The sequence below is a fragment of the Fulmarus glacialis genome, unplaced genomic scaffold, assembly GCF_000690835.1.
Source record: "Fulmarus glacialis isolate BGI_N327 unplaced genomic scaffold, ASM69083v1 scaffold37905, whole genome shotgun sequence".
Lineage (NCBI taxonomy): Eukaryota > Metazoa > Chordata > Aves > Procellariiformes > Procellariidae > Fulmarus > Fulmarus glacialis.
Genome location: NW_009215694.1, coordinates 35349 through 46586, shown reverse-complemented (window position 1 = coordinate 46586; position 11238 = coordinate 35349).

Below are 11238 nucleotides of genomic sequence, written 5' to 3'. Positions count from 1 at the left end.
CTCCCCTGTGGACCAGGAGTAGCCATCCTTCTCATGTGCCAGTTCTGCATTTTCCTCAGCTCTAACTTTGTTAAAAACCCTAAGCAGATGTTACAAGAGGCTTGCTCCAGTTACTGTCCACTCCTTATCCAGATGATCTTTTAGGAGTGATTAGCAATTCTATAGCAATTTTAAGTAAATATACTTTTGAGCAACGTAGCAGCTTAGAAATGAAATGTCTATGCAATGGTGAAGAGAGCCAGTAATGTCAATTGTTAATTTGCCAAAAAATATTTGTTGCTTTTACTCCTACCTGTGTTAACTGTACGTGTTTTAATGAGCTTTTATGTATTTCACTGTATTCTACCGGCTCAAGAGGAAAAAGTCAACACTGGAGTTGCGGTGCCGGGAGGTGGCAGGACTCCTGCAGCAGCAGGTGGGGTGAGGTGGCTCGGAGGAGTCGCACGGGCTCTCTCCCTTGCTCTCCCTCCTTTGCCTGTTTCCTAAAAGCTGCACATTAACATGAACAGAACCTGGATGTGAGCAATTTGGAGGGTTGTATTTGGGGGCAGAGAGGAGGGTGGGGTTTTGTCTTGGGTTTTGTTGGGTTTTTAAACCCTTTGGGCTACTCCCCCCTTCTTAGAATCAACTTGTAGGAACTGTAGGAAGTCTTGAGGTCCTCTAGAAAGGTGTCTTTCTGTAGGTTTTACTGTAAAGGTAAAGATTTGCTTTCAAGGTGCAGTATTAAGTGATAAATGTATTTTGTGGCTAGGGTATGAATGAGTTGCAAGATGGAATTTTGACTGAGACTTTGTTACCATTGTCAGTATTATTTTAAGCTTTTTGATGAAGATTTTTTTTATTATGGCAAATAATGTAGTACTTCCAGTAACAATGTTCCTCATGAGTAGGAAAACCTTGTATATTCTTCTACATCAAACACTTTTGAATTTGTAAAATTGTATGTTGTACATACCATTCTATTGTAAACATGTATACTTGCCCACAGTGTACTGTCAAACATAGATAAAGCATGATAAAGATTATTTAAAATATACCTGTATTTATACCTCAGATATTCTTTTTGGGTTTTTGTACCTCAAGTATGTTTTCTATTGTAAATGTGCTTTACATGACTATGATCTATGTGAGAGAAAGGAAAATGTTTAACTTGCTATAGATGTCTGTACAGAATATACTCAATAAGTGCACTATTAAATGTTTAAAATTGGAGAAGCATAATGTTTTTTATTTTATTTTGCATTCTTCCTTCCGCTCTCGTGCCCAGAGGAGGAGGCATTTTTCATACCTCCGGTTCTTTACGTACTACTACCAACTGCGTAGCCACCCACTCCCAGGCCAGTATTTGTAGCATTGTTAAAGGCAGGTACTAAAGCAATTTCAAAATTTTTGGAAGACAAGCCTTCATGATGGCAGACAGCTGGACAGAAATACTCCCCAGTCAATAGCTTCATATATTTAAAAGAAGAAACCTCTGTTTTGCTGCTGTCTTGTGGAAAGGTACTCTTGAATTTAACTCCTACTTGATAGGCAGCTGTATGCAATGCTGAAAAATAATGCGCCGCTTTTGTATTTTCTATGGGGAGAATGAGGGCATGGCAAGTTGTGGAGTCATAGGTTCGCTTTAAAAAATGCAAGTGTGAAAGTAATTGGAGAAAGTTAAAGCACACGCAGCGGTGAAATGAAGCCAAAGAGAAGGCCAGGAGGATATACAAACAACTGACTAAGGTGAAAAACGAAGCCAAAGACAGCTGTTAATTCAAGCAACTTTAAAAAGTTTTTAAAGTCTTAGCCAACAGAAATATAATTTGGGCATCTGAAAGAGGATTTTGATTTGTGAGGCTTGTCTGAGAGAGCAGCTGGAAGGAGGCCTGCTGCCTTTCAGTTACCAACATCATCGTATGCTTTCTCCGCCCGAGCATCCCGAAGTCCTGATCACTATCGCTTCCCACTATGTTCCCCAGGGACCAGTGAGGGATGCTGCTTCACAGTCTGACAAAAGCAGACCTCTTGCTCTCACACACCAAAGAGTCTTTTAGAGAACCTTTCTGATAAGGAACTGTCATTTGTTTGGCTCTTATAGGATCTTTTTTCTTCCCAAGTCAATACTAAAAATAAAACAACTGCACAAGTTAGAAAAAAAAACCCAACAGGTTTGTTCACAGTTTTGGGCCCTTGGAACAAGCAGAGTTAGAGCTAATTCATTTTTCTCTGTAATCATGGTTTTGTTTGTATTTTTAAGCACACTAATGCACGACAGACTCCTCAGGCACTTCAAGGATTTACTCTGCATTTTGTTTAAAGTGCATTTAGGTTACTTTCAAATCAGCATTTTCCTAAATATTTTTAAAACATGAGTTAATTTTGACTCTTCTAAATAGCCTCAAGCTCCCGAATGTTTGTTTTCTTGGCACCTTCATTTGCAGGTGTCCATGTTGTAGTTGGGCAATAGCCTTCAAGTTTCCATGTCTCTGTTTCTTGTCAGGTGTCACTCACGGCGGCACTGGCTCTTGCTCGGACACTCGCTTTAAGCAGCGGTTGCCGCAGAGGGAGTGCAGGCTGGGGGGCCCCCCTCCCGTTCTGGCAGGGTGCTGGTATGGCTAACTGCCTCCATGGCATCCCCGGGGCATCCCCGGTCCAGCCTGTTGTGTGCTTCAGTAATGCTGAATTTCAGTACTGCTTTCTAACAAACCCAAATGGAAAAAGTCACATTTTACTGTTGTTCCCTCAAGCAATGCACTCCACAATTAGATATTTATGAAGCTGTAAATAATCAGTGGCCTTCACCTTAAAGGCCGGAAGGCAATGTCACTAACACACACCGGCAGTCTAGGAAAGTGAGACTGAAACGATGCAAAACAGTACCTCTGCAGTCTGGCACAAGACCTTGAAAAGAGGAGGACCTAGTATATATCCACGGTAGTCTGTGCCAGGAGAAAGTTGATATGAAAACAGTATCCATGACTTGGGCTATATAATAAAAGGTAGATATTTCCACTTAAGACATATGCAAATTAAATGTTATACACAGATCTTCTGCTAAGTGCTGGAAGCAGTGTCCTACAATCATAAGGAATGAAATCAAGATACTGTTTTAATAGAGCAATGCATTAAATTTACAAAGACAAAACGCTAATTCCTTTGCCTATGTTATACCATAACTCGTCAATACAGCCACTGACTGCACCCATTATACAAGGAAATACTAGGCGTTTCTGAAAAATTACTTTCAGCTATTTCTCATCTGTCAACCCAGAGCTATTTTATTTCTCTAGCAAGGAAAGGTATCAATGTCTAAAATGATGACTAGCGTAGCATCGGAGGCGAAGTACTGTTCTTATGACTGATGCTAATATGCAAATTTTGCATCCATGCGTCTTTTGCATTGAGCACTATCCCAGACACTTGAGGCTTGCTCACTTGCCCCTCCCCTCTGCACCATCCTACTGGATTTTCCTGTATTGCCTGAGGCGTCCAGAATGCTCACAAGAAATGAGCTTCCAAGCTGAGTCCAGGGAGAGTAAAGAGCAGTGAAGGGTGGGAAAGAATTTAAAGAAGAAAAAATTCCATCAGAAGAGATTAAGGCACTGAAGGGGTACATTTATACAGAAAGATTCAATACACATAATCTGGCCACTAGACAAGAGGGGTGTAGTAAATGTCTACTAGCACTGGAAGGTCATAAAAACACAGAAGAAGAGTTCAAACTAGCTGAGTGGGTGTACAAGTTGGGATAAAAATTTGTTAATGGAAAATCTGAGGCAGAAGGAAAGGAAAAGGCATTTTCCACACAGCAAGAGGTCTTTGAGGCTGTGGGACAATCTCTCCCTGAGAAGCAGCAAGAACGTAAGTCATTTAAAACTGCGCAGGCTCAAACCCTGGAATCATTCCTGCACTAGCTTCCATAAAGTATCATGAAGACCTAAAAATGGTCCTCTCTGCATTATTTGACACGATTACACGACTTACAGGCCACCAGTTTTCACCTGTAAGTGTCACGTAGTGCTGCCTTGCTGAGTAAGAAACAATTTGGTATCAAAAATAAAGTTACAATTAAATAACTCAGTTATTTTGGAAGTTGCTAAGGAGCAAGTCTTTCTCTAAGAATTACATTGGAGGTTGTGGAATGCCGTTTGCTTATGCTTTATAGAAGTGGACATTCATTTAAATGAGAAGATGCAGTGCCTGCCCGCTATGGGCCAAAAGCATGGAGATCAGGATGGGGACGTTACCAGACAACTGGGAGAGTCTTTTGCTTTTCTAACATTTAGTCAAAACCCAGAAAGACCTATAACTGATAAGCACGATTTCCCTGTCATAGCGGGAATCAAACCCATTATTCCATAGGCTTGTTTTTTGTTATTAGAAGGAGAAGAAAAAGCCCTACAGCAAGTGTGTTGTATATGCTTCTCCAGATACCAGTCTTCTGCTAGTCACTTTATTAACTCAAGTAATAAAATGGTGGTGTGGTGGGTCTGAACATCACAGTTTATAACGCTAAAATCATACATCACAGCTTTATAACACACACAGCTTTATAACACTATATACTTTATAACATCACAGCTTTATAACACTAAAAATGGAAAAGCCCCTTAGGAACAGAATTCTCAGTGAATGAAAGAACATTACTATTCCAAAAATCAAATATTCAAAACGTAAAGTGTTAAAAGTGCCAGTGCAGTTATGTATGTATTGCAGGGAGCGAAATTAAATAGCATTTTCCATGGTATGATGAGATAAGCCTGACAGGACAGTATAACCGAGATGGCTCTGGTTTGAGGGGGCTTACGCCTCGTTTATTAGAGAAGTTGGAAGTCTGTTAGCAAATGAAATGGGAATTTCAAGAAAGGGTGGTCTCAATTAAATCACTTGAGTGTCACGTTAGAGAACTGTCATTTTTTTAAATAAGCCAGCTAGTAGCAGAAGTAAATCATGTTCATAACACAGCCCAGACTAAGATGGTGTGCAAGGTGTGGGTAATAGAGGAAGGGTTCTTCTAAAAGGAAGAAGAGGACCCAGTTGGCCGAACACTCCCGACATGTTTAGTGACATTGCAGTCTGAAATATCTATTCAAAACAAACATGTTATCTGGTAAGAAGTCTCTTGTGTTTCAAAAACAGTTAAAAGAAAATAAATTTCAGTCAAGGCAATTGTTGTGAGCTGGTTAAACATGTAACCTTCAGCTAGGCTATAATTCAAGTTTATAGGAACACTGACCGTATGGTTAGCAAAGCTCCTATAGGCCACTTTTTTACCCCTACCAATGTGGAAAGTTGTACAATAGAGCATATTTTAAGTAGTCCATTTAAACATTTGAAAAGGAATGCAAAGATGTTAAAATATTTGTTTTAACTCAATCATTTAGTCTCCAGCAGTCTGTACTCTTTTCATTTCTCTAAATACCTGCCAGCACCACAGCAGCACAACAGAATGTCTGAAGAGCACACATGGGGTTTTTCACTGACTTACAGGAATGTTTGGTTTTTGTTGTTGAAACATAAAAAGGGTTTAGGGAATTTTGCAATCTTTGCCCTTAACATTTCTAAAATGTACAGTCCTTACTACCGCTGCCCACAGGATAAAAATTCTTATTGATGTCATCTACATCATTTATCAACTAGGGCTTCTAAAGCATACAACAAGTAATAAAACATTCAGTAATGATAATACAAGTAATAATGCAAATTGATTTTAAATATCCCACCTCAGTGACATTCCTGCAAAGCTAGAACTACATTAAAATCGGTACTCAAGTAGAAGCAAGAAAATGGTGAAACTTCACTACCCAGAAACAATTTCATTCACCAGCGGATAACAATGAAAATTGCTTTGTGATGCATAGAAAAGCAGCTTTGAAAGCCTTGCTAGACCTCTTAAAAAGAAAGGGAGGCCCATTAAGGTAAAAGTGTCTGGGTAATCTTAAAGGTCTTTTCCAACCTAAATGATTCTATGATTCTATGAAAACAGCACCTGCCCTCCCTCTACGTAGACACTATACTCCATTATCTAAGGGAGAAGCACATACAGAACACTGAAACTGCACAATTCTGGTGTTGCCTCCTGTAACTCCTCAGCAACGGTGAGGCATCCACCTCCCAGTGACGGGAGAAGCAGATGAAATCAGAGGATGCTCGGTCTTAGCGGTGAGAACTAACAGTGATTGCCCCCAGGGGCATCACACCTCTGTGCCACGCTCCTCATCGGATGGTACATGCAGCATAGAAACACATATTCCTAGTAATGCGGGGCAAGTATTCAATTAAAGTGGAAACAAACCACATTTAGAAGGGGTCGTAATTACTCCGTGACTTCCAGGACTGTAACGGTGCATTTCAGCAGCACTACAGCCACACAGCGCTTGGTCTGCAAGCTCCCTGATTTGGCTTTGGAGGCCTCTGAAAACACATTAAACTGTGTTTGGAGGCCTTTTAAGAATGACCTTGAGCAAGTAGAAAAGTAGAGATTGTCTAGCTAATGCCTGAACCATAGTCTAAAAAAAAATACATTCACATTTGCTTTCCTCCCCTTTCCAGCGTACGACAAGAATAAACGCTTGTGTATAAAAATAGCATATAACCTTCTAGGTAAAGCACTCGCCTTGTGGCGTTAGTTGCAAACAAGATCAGGCAGAATAGTTATTGAACTAGGTTCAATTCATCAGACACATTGGACTGGGGAAGGAAGAAAGGCTATGCCCCGAGCATCCTGCCGGATAAGGCAAGATCGACGAGGGAATGAATGACCCGTCAAGAGCGGTGATGGAGTTCAGAGGCCCCGCCGCTGAGGAACACAGAGGTTTTAGCAGGCCAGTCATGGCTAACAGACTATTAGGCATGTATTTGATAAGAACCTAAGCAACTGGCAGACCTTGGGGAGTTTTAAGTGCCTAAAGTTTTAGGCTTGGATAGAACCATATCCCCAGCTTACCACTAGAAACAGAGCCCAGAAGCACCGATGCAAAATTGCACCAAGTTGTCTGAGGAAAGAAGGCAAACCAAGCTGATTTCTGGTACCATCAGCTCTGTTACAGAAGTAATTATTTTCAGTATATCATTAACATTTGGAATTCACTACTAGTCTTCAGAGATGGGGTTTTTGCAGAGCTTGGAGACAAATATATTTACAGAAATTCCTGTTATTTTTCTCATGCTTCAATTTCTGCACTAGCCACTTGGGCTTACCTCTGGATATATTTTTCACAATAGCCTGCAGGAACTTTCTTGTGCTGTTTTCTGAACAGTCTTGCAATGGTCACTGTCAGAGAGAGAGCATTCATTTACATTGACCAGCAGCACGATCCGGACATGACATGATACTGTGCTCCTGTTTATAATGCACCATGCAGAAAGGCAAGCCCAACACGCTTTTCTTTTTTAATTCCTTGAAAACCACTACATATTTTTTACTGTTTAAACACTCTGTCTTGCTTATTTAGAGATTTTCTATGAGGCTTTATACAACTTTTTTTTTTTTTTAAAGCTTCTTTCCTGTGCCTCCTCTTCCTCTCTTGTTAAATTGCTAAAACAGTTTCCAGGGCCAGCCGCTCTGTGCAGTGGTTTGCTGGTTTCTGATGAAAGAGCTGCTGCCAAATGTTATAAAGAATGTTCCCTGGGGCACAGAGGGGAGGGAAGTGTTCTTCATGGCCTCTGTTTTCTTCCCATATTGTTTAACAAACAAGCAAACTGCCCTGCAGTCGCTCTGACCCCTATTTAGACATATCCCTTTCAGGCAGCCACACAAATGAACTAGGAAGGAAGTGCCGTCACAGCCCTTAGAAAAGATAGAGGGAAATAAAGGCAAACATTGTGTGTCTAAACAAACAAGCTCACTCTGCTCTGCCACTGTCTTCTGCCTAATTCTTACGGGAACCGGTCCCAGAAGTAGTAGTTGGGGCAAGAGTGTTTCCCAGGTTGTGCAGGACTCGGTTCCCCGCCCGCTCCGTTCCCAGGTTTTGCCAGAGCCTCAGAGATGAATGAATAATCCAAAAACCTTTGGCATAAATGGGAACTCAGCCCAGGCTCTCTGAATGGCTTAAGCCTGTCCCTCAGTTCTGGTTTCCCACGTGGACCTCGTGCCCTGTGTGCCTCGGTTTCCCTAGTTAGACTTCCCCAGAACCTCAAGGGGAAAAAAAAAATACGATTTTTGTGCTTCAGTAATCATGAATTGAAAGTGCAAGTTTTGCAAGAAGCTGAAACAAAAATACCTAGAGGCCAAGGTGAGAACAAGTTTTCCTTTGAGCTGCTTCTTGCCTCTACACAACTCCAAAGGATTTCTAAATCAAATTACTTTTGATAGACAAGAGATGAAACAGATGTGCTATTAACCCCATTTTGTGACAGGGAGCTAGAGCATAATGGATTTTGGAACTAGAGATGCAACTAGAGTATTTGAAAAACCACCTCAGTGGTGCATGCTAACCACAGGAACAAGTTTTGACATATCAGAGCTGATAAACCTGGTTTAAAGAATGCTTAGATAAACTGGAAAAAAAGAAAATACAGTAATTTAAAAGATTATGAGGATGATTTTTAAAGTATTTCCACATTTCTCTAGTAACGTCCATTCACAGTAGTCCCAGCTTGCTGAAACCACAGATGGATATTTACCTTAAAGCGGTCACTGAATCTGAAGTCCGCACTGGCTGGCAAAGACGTGGCATTGCTGTAGGACCACGACCCCGCACAAGCACCTCATCACCCGCACACCCCTTGGGCTGCTGTGGGTGCCCTCTGCTCTCCAGGGCTCTTCTCAACGTGGCAAACCTTGGGGCCGCTTTTGCCCAGCCATCAGCTTTAGCTTGACCAAACGACAAGAAATCCAATTTCAAACAAAATACTGGACTGATAGTAAGAGCGAAGTCTTATTTGAAGTCTACGCTCATGCTCTGTGGCTAACACAGATTTCTAGACTTTGTTTAAAATTTGCCAGAGGAGTGCATAGGAGAGCAACCCAAACATTTGTGAAGGATTTGTCAAGAGCGTTGCTTTGCCCTTGCTCGTAGCTCTTTGTCGATAGTGCCACTCAGAGCAGACAGAAAACAGAGCTGGTTCTGGCCGTCATCATGCATGGACTGCGATAGGTGCGTATTTGCGCCTGAGGAACTACCTATCACTGTGATGAATGGCATCGCATTTAACTATCTCCTTAAAGCGATAAGATGCTGTAAGTTTTTATTATCAGTTGTGCCCAGATTTGTACCATTAAACAAAAAATTGGATTAATATTTTTAAACAAATCAGATTAATGTTTTATACCCATTACCATGCTCCAGGGGGTCATAAACTGGGATAAAAAAAAAATCATATAATTTGCTGTTGTTTCAAGCCATGAAATAGGGAATAGTCTACAAGACGCCCTTTGTAAGGAAACGTTTCCTAGGATGCTGCTCCCTAGGTCTCACCACTCTCAAAATATTTTTTCTTTCTTTACCTTGATTATTAATCAAGCATACTGTATGTGATTTAAAGATGCAGTCTTCATTTCACAAACGCACCAACAATCCCCCAAATGCTTCCCAACCACAGATAAGATGTTCCTGTTGCTCTCTGTAAAACATTGCAGGAGTAGGCTGAGGCTGAGCAGCAATAGCTTCTGAAATCATTCGCTGCTGTTGCAGCCCTCCTGTTTTCTGTATTGCCACTTTCTGTTCTGCAAACCTCCTGTTAGAGCCTGCAAGCTCTCTTTTTCAAGCAGTTCTCCACTGCTTGTGTGTTTTGCCTGCTTGCGGTGGTTGCTCCATCCGACCAGAGCCAGCACTGGAGCCAGGTCGGGCTCAGTCCTTGATATCTCGTTTCCTTCACCCTTTGCCTGCCCTGATCTGACGCAAAACCTTTCACAGGCGTACGCACAGCTCAGGCTAGGTGGCCTATTTTGCTTATAGATTGCACCATGTTTAGCAACACTTGGAGGTAAGGGGCCTGTCATCACCCTCTTGGAGAGCTCGAGTTCTGAACAATCAGCCTTTCTCCTAAAATGCATGAGTTTCTGCAAAAGGAGGGATTGTCCAGAAGTTTCCCTGGCTGGAACAAGAGGAGAACTTGATCAGAACTTGATCAGAAATGCTAAATAAGCCTTGCTAGTTAATTTCAAGTATGGAGATTAAGTTACTAAACAAGGCACACACAAGTTCAGGATCATCAAAAGGTATTTGTCTGTTCTAAGATATTTGACTATTTTTGACCGAGAGCAAGAAACCTTTAGCTTCTGATGTGCCCTATACCACGACTCAGCTGCTCCTGGTGAACTGAGACCCACTCTCGCAATGAACTGGCCAAGCATACTCTTCTGTCAGCCTGGAAGAGCAGACATTACAACTTGTGTCTAAATCTGGTGTCTTCAGAGAAGACAGCTGCCCCACTGTGTATTGCTGCTGGTGGCGAGTATTGCACCCAGTCACTTTTAATCGGGAGGGAGACAAAACTAGGAGAGCCCAGCCTCTCTCCGGAGCCGCTTTGTACTGATACCGCCCGTCCGAGTGTTTGAGAATCACACATGAACGCCTACCGAGGGGTCAGCCACTGTTCAACATGGTACTTCTGGGCCTAGTAAAAATGAATTTGGCTTTCAGCCATGTTTTTGGCTATCATGTTTCCTGTGATATAGCTATGATGGGGGAAAAAGTACCTACTTTCTTTCTCGGTAAACACAAATAAGCCTAGGCCTACTGCTCCATGGATGGAGATCTCTCTTCTGGAGATCTCTTTCCAAATTGACTCATCCTGTGCTTTTGGTAGTCACCTATCAACTTCCTCAAGGTCATGCAGTGACCTCAGAACAGTGACAATACTGATCCCCTCATCAGGCTTTTTCAACAGCTAAATTTGACACTCTTCTGTGCATGTTCTAATACTGCAGCACCTTAGGATTCAGTCCTGTTGCCCTTAAAATGAGGGGGGAAACACGGGAGAGGACATTCAGTGCCAGCAGCTTTCCTCTGGGGAAATACTCTGCAAGAGACAACCTTACATTAAGTTTAACTTGTTTCCTGCCAGAGCCTCACTCACAGGAATATTTCTGACTTTCTTTAATCGGACTGATATCTACACACCCCAATTCCACATTTTGCCCCACTGCCCTGCTCTCTTCTGATGCAGAAAACATACCTGCAAGTTGGGCAGGTGCCTGGCTCCAGCTAAAAGCAGATCTACCAGGTCTCTCCTCCCGCTTTGCAATGGCATGGGCGGTGGGGGTGGCGATCATGGGCGGCTTTACTTAGATTTAACTTTAAAAGATTT